The sequence below is a fragment of the Hippichthys cyanospilos genome, chromosome 2 (genome assembly GCF_059441005.1).
Source record: "Hippichthys cyanospilos isolate Australia breed blue-spotted pipefish chromosome 2, RoL_Hcya_1.0, whole genome shotgun sequence".
In the NCBI taxonomy this organism is placed as follows: Eukaryota; Metazoa; Chordata; class Actinopteri; order Syngnathiformes; family Syngnathidae; genus Hippichthys; species Hippichthys cyanospilos.
This window is the reverse complement of record NC_142370.1, coordinates 12,450,445-12,461,058: the sequence shown is the minus strand read 5'-3', so window position 1 is coordinate 12,461,058 and position 10,614 is coordinate 12,450,445.

Genomic DNA, 10,614 nt, shown 5'->3' with positions numbered 1-10,614 from the left:
ACCTCGTGGCAGTTGACATGTAAAGGCCTAAGTGGAGATTCCTCCCTGGGGTGGTCGTCTGCTCAGAAACATCGATTTTATAGCAGCTCTGCCGACCATTGGGATCCCACAGAGTAGAATATCAAAACACATAAAACACAAGCGATGCCGTTTTACCGAGCAAGACAGGTAACAAATGTAGCCAAATGAGTCCTTTACAAAACATTTCACGTTTGAAATCCCAAGGCTGCCTTTGATGCGGGGGGAAGGGCATGCTTCAATGCAAAATGTTCTGCAAGAATTTCCCATACAACAATGTTTCGTGATTAATATTTAATAAAAGCATTCAGATTCACATGCGTTGCTCTCAGTTATGAATACAAAAATATGAAGTACGCAGTATTACATATCCATGTAACGAGACCTGCCTATTCATGACCCGTTTTGGCTTCTCTTTACGATTCAGTTATTTAGTACTGGGCTTCATATATGTTATGGCTAAAGCTGGGCCATTTACTGTACATAGTTAGTGTAGGAGTGAAGGATTTTATCAAAAAGAACTATTATCTACTCAGCAATCAGCTGTAATAACAATATTAGCGATCAATGACGTTATTGATTGGTACTGAAACTTACCTGTATATGATGTATGAATGCATGAGAGGCAACATTATGCTGTTTATGTGCAGTAATGTGACTGTTCATTGTATAGATTCTATACAATCTACAGATTCTTGGGAATGTTTGCTGTAGCATCAGTTCATTATTTGCAGTATTAACCCGATGCTTGCGGGAGAAATCATATATTTTTCTTCTTATGTGTTTATTTCGTAACCAGAATAGCATACATTGCAATCCATCTATGCAGTCCTTGTTCATCTCACCACAGTCTTAGATAAAGCTATTGATGCAAGTGTGAACTTGAACTTTCTCCCAGTTGTTGTTTGAGATCAGCGGCGCCCGACTCTGTGCAGTTGGGCTTTTTGTTATGTCTTGTAATGTGCAATGCTTTGCTGAATGAATAAAAAGCGAGGAGGGACGGCAGCTCACTTGACAGACCCTGAAGCGAACACGGACGTGTGACCTTCTGATGTCCCTTGCTGGCAAGAAAAGTCAATCTTGGTTGGTCTAAGCTACTAGTTTGCAGCCTAGCCTGGGCTTGTCATGGTTTTTCATAAATTTTTCTGACAATGCTGTAAAAGGTATATATCACAACATTTTTATTTCTTTCTAATATACTGTATATATATATATATATATATATATATATATATATATATATATATATATATATATATATATATATATATATATATATATATATATATATATATATCACATGTCAAGTGAGTTCGATTCCTCTCCCGATCTTTCTGTGTGGAGTTTGCATGCACTCCCTGTGCCCTTGTGGGTTTTCACCATACGCCCCGGTTTCTTCCCACATTCCCTTTTGTAGATCATTCCATCAATGCCCCTTTCCAAAACATTGGGGTTGAGAAAAGTGGTCTTGTTGTAAACACTTATGAATAATGCAAGCCAAAGGTGGAGGTTCTCTATCAATTTGGTTTAAAGGAGCCTCCAGAGCGTCCTAGCCCTTAAGCAAGGGCAGGACGTCATAATATTGCTTCTATGAATACTGATGACTAACAGTAGATAACCTTTGCAAACAAACCCACTGGGACAAGACAGAGCGGTGAAGGTTTCTCACATGCATGTAGGATAAAATCAATTTAATAAATAAAACCCAGATAAAAGCGGGTAACAACCAATGTCACATAACCAAAACGTGAAAAACTGGTGAACTATGATTGGTTGTTGGCTAAGTCCTGATATATAGTCCTCCATATTGTAACAAAATTGTTTTTGGGGGGTGACTTTTCCTCAACCATTTAAATTTCTACCTCATTTTATGCAGTTTTGTTTTGGTTTTGAAAGGTTTTAACTCATGCACGTGAATAGATCATTAAAAAGATAATATTCATGTTTTATTTCCATACATACATATTTATGTCCTATATTTTAGAAAATTAGGATATTTAGCTCAAAAACTTGGTATTACAGCGAAAAAGTAAGTTCGGATTCCATAACTTTCCATCAAAGCGCAAAATCCTCTTGGGGGGTGGGCAGTCGCTACCACTTTTCTATTTGTAATCTACTTAAATCAGGCCCGTAATGTGCAAATGAAGCAATCGGGGTGGTTCTGCTGTGTCTATGCCATTGTCATCAGGCAGTTGGATTTTTAAAACAATTTTATAAAGCCCAGTTGGCACAATGACATGTACATTTGGAACGCTAGCAGAGCCCAGGATCTTTTATCTCAGGCTGATTCTGCAGCTCAGCCAAATTCTGTGCCAGGACCCATCCTGCAGCACTGATAACAGCTTAAAGATCAACTTTAGTTAGGCCTGGTCACAAAGTTGACTTTCAAATCCCCGGAGACAGAAAAAGACGCTTGGGAAGTGTGAGTACACAGGATGGAATCTGTACGTCTTCCTGTTCAGAAAATTAGCCACCCACATTTTCCTGTGCCGCTACTTCACCAAGTGGATTCCTGGGTAATACAGCCTCATTAACGCCCCGTGTCGCCTCCCGCCCTTGAAATAATCACAAACTTATTGTGCAACTAAGGTTGTGACAACGTGAGCAAGTGATGTAGAACATTTGTCATGTAACATTTGATGTTTGTAGTATGGGGCAGGTGTGTAAAACATTTGTTTTTATGGCTTTTTGATCAAGAGGATCTATTGTAGTGGTTCTCAACACTTTTACAATGAAATGAAATATTTTTTCAGCTAAGTGTAATGTTGCCCCTCTAAACATGCAGATGTCAAATTTGTGGAAGAATCAATGACATTCTCCAAATGATGAATCTACAAATGCTCACCAATTTCGTGTAGAATGGCAATATCGGTCAGTCATGCTGAAGCCAATCAGATCGGAGTAAAGTCTACTAATGACGACGTGTACAAAATCTGTATAAAACGTCACAAAGGTTTCGCTATGGAGTCACTGGAACACTGTGCAATAGGGTGCTTGATGTTTCAATCGTTTTGCTCTTAATTTGAAAAGAGAACAGTACAGTTCCTGCCACGGAAAACAACGAAATTAGAACTTCTGAGACCTGCAAAGACGCTGTGAAAATCTCAAAAACCACCTGAAGGTCCTTCACATACCCTATGAGTATTTATACTCCCATTTGAGAACCGCTGGGCTATTGTATCCAACGGTTTGAATGTAAAAAAATGGCTCATGTCCTCTTCTTGCATTAGGCTGATCGAATGTGCTAATACTTGTCAGCTTTGACAAACAAAACATCAAACGTGTTAATTATTTCAATAATCCACAGGTTGGCAGCCAAATATGTGCAATCAGACAGCCAATGAAAATAGTTCATTAACCATATTTGGATGTCAAATTTCACCATGCAGACCTCATATACAGTATGAGTGAATTGTCCTCCATGAGCCATCAAGAAGTAATGCATTAAATGTTGTTTGACATGATTAATAATTGAATTACGAGTAGCATGCAATCAATGTTTATTGGGATTGTTTTTGTTTCTGACATATGTATCATACCCCTAGGTCAGACTATTTAATTATATTCGCTTCTGTCCTCTATTTTTTGGAACATGAGACAATAAAAAAAAAAAAAAAAACACCTGTAAATTATGTATCTTGCATGCTCATCATTGCACCAGTAAAGATCAGAGGCTACAAGTGCACTTACTGTACTTTTTATTTGATTATTATTAGTTCATTTGGGTGTGTCTTCTTCCTGCATTAAAGGATTATGGTCTGTCAGGCATTGATTTTAGCAACATGATATGCAATACAATAGCCAATATCATGGCCGCCATGTCGACAGCATACTATTTTGAGATCGGCGTGAGCGCTTATAAATTATTCAGCTCATTAAGTGCATTCCGCTGAGATTCGGAATTTGAATGCACGCACCAGAAATAACAATAAAACAATAATCATCATTGAAGTATCAGACCAGAGGTGGACAAAAGAAAGTCACAGACTGTGTGGATGGTTGCTGACCATTCCAGATTATACTCTCTCAACTACCTGATGTTGCCTGAGATAGACTCAAGCTCTCTGTGACCGTAAACAGCATAAGCAATATAGAAAATGGATGGTCGAGTGGGCAAAGTAAAAGCCCGCTGGTTCTTTAATCCGGCCCATCGAGCATTTACATGATCAACAGTCCTCATAATTGGTTGCATTAATTTAGCCATTTTGTGCATTATTCAAACCTACAGGGTAGGCCAGAATTCCTACATAATATTTCACATTATAGCTTCCTGAGACCCAGCCTATTCATTCATGTTCATCCAATTTGTCACAACAAAACAGCAAAGTTCCTCGTGTTCCACCCAAACACATGAGACATAATTGGAAAGAAACCGTGACTTAGTAGGGTATTATGGCTCATATGAGCCAAAAGATATAGTATAGAACAAAAAAACAAATGCCCGCTGTGGCGGACACAAACAAACAGCTGGATTCCAGGTGGAAATCATTATGGCAAACGCCATTAACAGGCATTACACAGCCCAAAGTGTGGGAGTGTTATAACACTGGATGTTGGCAATGGATATTTGAATACAAACAGTGGGGCAACACAGGTAGAAAGCTACTATCATAATTCTAAAGTCATGTATTCTTTGTCCTCTGTGGAAAACAAAATGGCATTATTGCAGCTTATGGTGTAATTGGGAGTTGTAGTGACTTCTTTTCTTTTATGACCGTATTTTGGTGGCTCACAAGCGGCAACGGCGAACACCAGTTTTGAATTGGACAAAAAATTCAAATATAGCAATAAACTGCAAAAACTGTACTAGTAGTTTATGTTTTGATTATTTTCTCAAGGCACAGCTGTACTCTACTTTGAGACTGATTTCAATTACGGACCTCCTTACATGTCAAATGTGGATAAAAGATGAAAATAAGACACAGATGCTAAACCTATGAAGTAGTTACTTTGTCTGGCCACAGAATGGAGCCTTGATGTGACTGGTTGTAGCCGCTACAATCTCCATGAGCCCCACAAGAGAAAAGGGACAGTGATGTTAGGTCATTAGTGTTGTTTTGTTTCCCTGCCGCAGACGGACACAAACAAACATCTATTTTTTCAGCCAGGTGACTGGCCTCATCAAAATTGATGCAGTTGAGGCCAGAGAAGCTCTCAGAGGGGCAGGATATAGCTCCCATTAATGCTGGAGAAATACTTGAAAGGATTTAGCTTGCCGCCATTTTTTATACCACTAAAACCTTGTCATTTGAAATGGAGGTGGACTTTGTATAGACAATATAAACTTGATATCCCGGGATGATCATTTTTTTAAGGCAGGGAAAGATTTTTTTTTTTCTAAAAAACAAAATATAGCTTTAATTCTGACAAAAAAAAACATATTGTTTATTTTCCATTATAAGAATGGAATATAACAAACGTAAAGTTATGTTACTGACATTCCATTGTTAAAAAAGACGGTTCTTCGTTTGTCACTATTTATTACAAAAAAAAGTCCCGATAAAATACATTTTTGTTCTGGTAGAGACGCAACATATTTTTGTTGTTGATTGATTTTCTTCAAATTGACTATTCTCATGGCTCTTTCAAATAAACAATGAGACATGTATGCTGTCATCTCAATAAAACAAAAAAACGCAAGTGTCACTTATTACAGAGACAGATATCTGAGTTGAAAACCAAGAAAATTGTTCCTCATAGTCTAACTTGAATCGGCATTAATGTTGCGAGTACCCAATGAATTCAAAAGAACATGGATGAATGTGAAAAAAGGGTAACCGCTACATATGATATAATCCAAACATCTTGCCATCAATGCAATACCTCGGCAAAGAAAATAAAACAAGATGACCACAAAGATGTCAAAAAAGCAGCAGAGTGGATAGAATGGAATCAAATATTTATTTTAACCAACCACTCACCACTGAGATTCATTCAGCTCTTCTTACCCCGCTTTTTGCCACTTTATCTACCTTGCAGTGTTTCTTCTAAAGTTTTCCATTAAGAGAGCTTTCTCTTTGTAGCTGGCAGTCCAGGCCATCCATTATTTAAGAGACTCTTCCGGCGGAGGTGCTTATTTGGCCTCTGTGGTACAAGACAGGGGTCTGCCAAGTGCTGCTCATTTGGTTTTAAATGCATTCTTCACTTTAACTGCTCTGTTGTCATTTAATGAACTAACTTAATTGGTTCCCACCTTAGAGGTAAACACACAACCGAGAAACCTGATCTTCTTACTTCTAGGTGAACAAAATATGCTTTTGGCTATGTTTTTTGGAGAAGCTTTAACTTAGCTCATTCGCCATACAATATCGGTGTGTTCTAACTTGCAATATTTTATTACCTAAAGGGTAAAAAAACGACAAGATGTGCTACTACCTTTTATCTGGCACAGAACAACAACGGAGTATGTAGTTTGTGACCCTATTCAAAGTGATCCCAGTTTTGTCGTTTTGTCGTAAAGACCTAAGACTTTGTTTTTATTTGAGAATAGGGGTGCAACCAAATATTATTTTAAGAATAGATTTATCCGTCAATTACTTTGCCAGTTATTCACTGAATTGGATGCTAAAAAAGTTTGACACATTGTTTCCGTCCCTTTATTCAAAAATAGGACTTTTTCTAAGTGCAGAAAATGCACTCACATTATTATTTTTGATTATGTTAGTGTTTTGATCCATGATGTCGTAAAAAAGGCAAAAATGTTGAAGCAGCAGTACATGTTTCATTTTGATTCAACACAATGATAATCAGTCTGTTTCAGTAAGGACCAAGGAAATTGGATTATATTAACTGTCAAGAGGCAGGATTCAGACAATTTTTGTTCTCAAAATAATGATTTGATTATTACAAATAATTATGGATTAATTTTACTGTCCACTGGCAGTCAACTGCACCTACAGTTAACAGCATCCGAAATATAGTTTCCAAATTGAAAATAGTTTTGAGGCGACCAATTTTTGTGGTTTACGAACAGGTTGTTTGATTTTTTTCCCCCAGCCATAATAATAAGACGCAACAAAAAGTCTCGAAGACCCTTCGGCTGAAACAGAACGGAAAGTTGGCAAATTATGAACGTTGTCCTCGTCTTGGTCAAATTCCAAGACTCATACTTTGGTAAAAACCCAAATTAGCCAAAGCTCCTATCAAAAGAAAGTACACTCGACAGATGGGCGATGCTAATTTGCCAAGATTGTTTTGTTTCCGTCCTTTAATGCTGATGGAGCATGGTGTCATAATTTGATCATTTAAATTTATGTCCATTAAAAACAAAGTTTGTGCTCAGTGTTTATCATTGCTGCCAGCTTTAAGAGATACACAAAAGAGTTGACACTTCTATTTCATTAAACTTACCTCTTCTGCACCAGAATTTCGGTCAACATGTTTTTAGATCACTATTTGAAAAGGGTTAAATGTATATTGTGTAAACATTGCTTAGTGCAGTTTTGCTATTTTGGCACTTAAAAAGTAAGGAGGACAATGGAACATAATTTTTTCACATTGAATGTTCAAAAATGTACACCATGAACTCACTCATAGTCACGGTATTGTCAAATCTCACAACTAACACACACTTTAATGTATTGTACATGAACACACAAAATGAGCTCTGGTCAGGTGCGCACGAATCTTTTTTGACGACCAATGTCAAATGTTATTATTGCGTATGATTGGTGTATTTTTCCAAAAAAACAACAAAAAAAAACATCCCAAGTTGCTAAACCTTGTCCTTCAATGTTTTAATTTGTTTTACATGATAAGTAAATGAGACCAGAGCGGTTTCCTGCGACTAGTGAGGCGAACGGAGCCAAGCGCAGCTGTAACGAGCCAAATAGGTCCATGCAGCGGAACGGGGATTTTAATTACACACGGAAATCTGCAAATGTTGGCAGAGGATAAATAATCTAGATGCGCAAGCGCCGTTTGAATGCAGCCTGGCGCAGGCATGGAAGACTTAGCATTGTTCCATTTTTTTTCAAACCCATAATGCATCAGTAGAGAGCAGCCTGGCTCAGGTGTCTGTGTATTGACCTCCGAATTGCAAGGCAGCTCGCTGGCTTGTCATTTCCGCTCCAGAATGATAGCGAAATGCTGGCTGCCCCTGGTTGACTTGATCTTCATGACAACAAATGTTATGTTCGTGAAAGTCTTGCCATTCTTGAAGATGTGTTGTTTGTTGCAATGCCATGTCTGATGCCACGCCAGATTGTGCTAGCATTGTTTTGGCTAGTCTGCTAGCTAATACACATAACGTGCCTTATGTGGAGGTGCTTCACTTGTTTTCAATAGTTTTCAACAGTTTAACTTGTTGTTTATGTAATGTGGGTTCAAAATTGTGTCAGTGGTAAATGTATGGTGTCGATTCTTTACGATCTTCTCAAAATTAAATGGGTACTCGACTCCCAAAGACTTTTAGACTACCCTCATTAACATATAAAAATGGTGCTCAAGGGGGCGTTGATTGAAGCGGCGATGGGCTCGCAAGGAGGTGTGGTCTGGCTGTGATTGACACCTAAAACTAAACTATGACCGAAATCATTTCTATACGACGACAAACTATGCAAACTAAATTTGGCAAATGCTATGCTAATAAATATGTAACCTGAAAATTGATATGAAAATGTTCGCAAACGCCAGTATTCCAACTCTAACTTGTTAGATTCAGAAATAGATATTGGTAGTCCCAACTCGTCCAGACAGGACAATCAGCCTTCATATTTAGGACAAATTCTTCCACATTCTACTGGTAGTAGAATGCGCAAGGGTGTAGATGGGGCCACACAGACTATTTTTGCTCAAAATTTAAGCTTTCTGTAACCACGCATTAAATGGCAAAATAATAAAATTTATCAACACGAAAAGTTGAAATACCAGTCAAGCACTTTGTCGCCATCTTGTGGCACTCACTTGCATTTCTCGTGCAACCACGCTTTTCATGGCACATTGAGTGATTGAGAGCAACTGCGAATAGAAAAAAAAAAAACACCATTCACAACTGAAAAAAATAGATTTTAAAAAACTGATTTTTTTTTTTAGGACTTGTTTTCCTGTTTGCATCAGAGCTTGCTTGTATTCACTATTTACACAGAGGGTCCACTGTATTGGTGAGATTAATGGAGGATGATACAGTTCCAAACTTTGCCTACACAAATTTTAGCGGAACATGGTATCAAAGTTTAATGAGTGATTTAAGGATTTTTATAAATAAACAGGATCCAGAAATCCGTTGGTCGGCTCAGAATATAGTGGATATCTACCATAACAGAACACAAAAATAAAATCTCATTTTCCAGAAATGGCACAACAGATCTTCATGTTTTGATTTTTGGGCAACTTTCAGGGCTCTTGCCTTGATGAAGTCCCACTTGAATTTGCCTAAACAATCTCCAATTGAAATCAGGTATATTTGACTGCTGCCTCCTCAAAGCTTCCATGGCAACTGACATCACTGTCAACACTCTGTTGGCGAATGACTAGAGATTCTTAAAGGAGACATTCTGCATTTTTTTGATCCCCTATTTAGCTTTGAAGTCCTGTGGTTTCTTTAGCTTTTTACAATATTATCCGAGGGATAATAATTATAGAGCAGCACCTTCTCTTACAGGAAATTATCATAGCATTGCATACATCCCACATGACACGTACTGTGCATTTCATTGTACAGCATGAGGACCCTCTGCAACACAGCATGAGGACCCTCTGCAACACAGCCCAGTTTACTGTTAGACCCTGTGCAGGAGTCACATACGCAGAAACATCGTGGACAGAAAGAACACCTGGAGGATGGGTGAACGTAAACAACACCAATCATTAAATTCCCAGACAAAGAAGACAGGGATTTAAGTGCCACCTGTGTAATCTTAAGAGCCTGCTGTTCACTCAGATGATGCGTGCCTTTCAGACTGCAGGAACCAAATCAGAAACCTCCTAATGTACCCTCGTAGTTTTGAGTACTCCCCTTCTTTCACACACAAAAATGTTCAGGATCTGGAAAGGTTCCTCAGGGGTCTACCAGAGTACCTAGTCCCTACTAGAGTTTTCATCTTCCTACACGGAACCATCAAGGGGAGCATGCTGTGCTGATAAATGCTGATTTGTTGGTTGAAAAACTCCATAAACAAGCATGGCAGGTGGAACGGGCATACTAAATTGTCCTTAGGTGGGATTGGGTGCTGAATGATTGTTTGTCTCTATGTGCACTGTAATTGGCTGACAACCACTTCAAGGTATCCCCTGCCTACTGCCCTAAGTCAGCTGGGATATGCACCAGCAAGCCGGTGACCTTTGTGAGGATAAGCGGCTTTATAAAATTGGTGGATAGATGTCATCAGTCTGATTTGAGGAAACTACCTTGCCCAATGAGTGTGAACACAAACTTGTGGGCCACACTCCAAGAACAACATACCAGGAACCCCTGCTACCACGTACTCAGAGTTCCCGGACTTTTTGGTCTGAAAGCCACTATTCGTGTGCTATACCCTCACAAGTGTGTGAAAATTATATTTAAATATTAAATATTAAATTGAATAACCTGGATTTCTGCCTAAACATTGTATGGTAATTGATAACTGGATTTTAACAGAAAATTATATGATCATG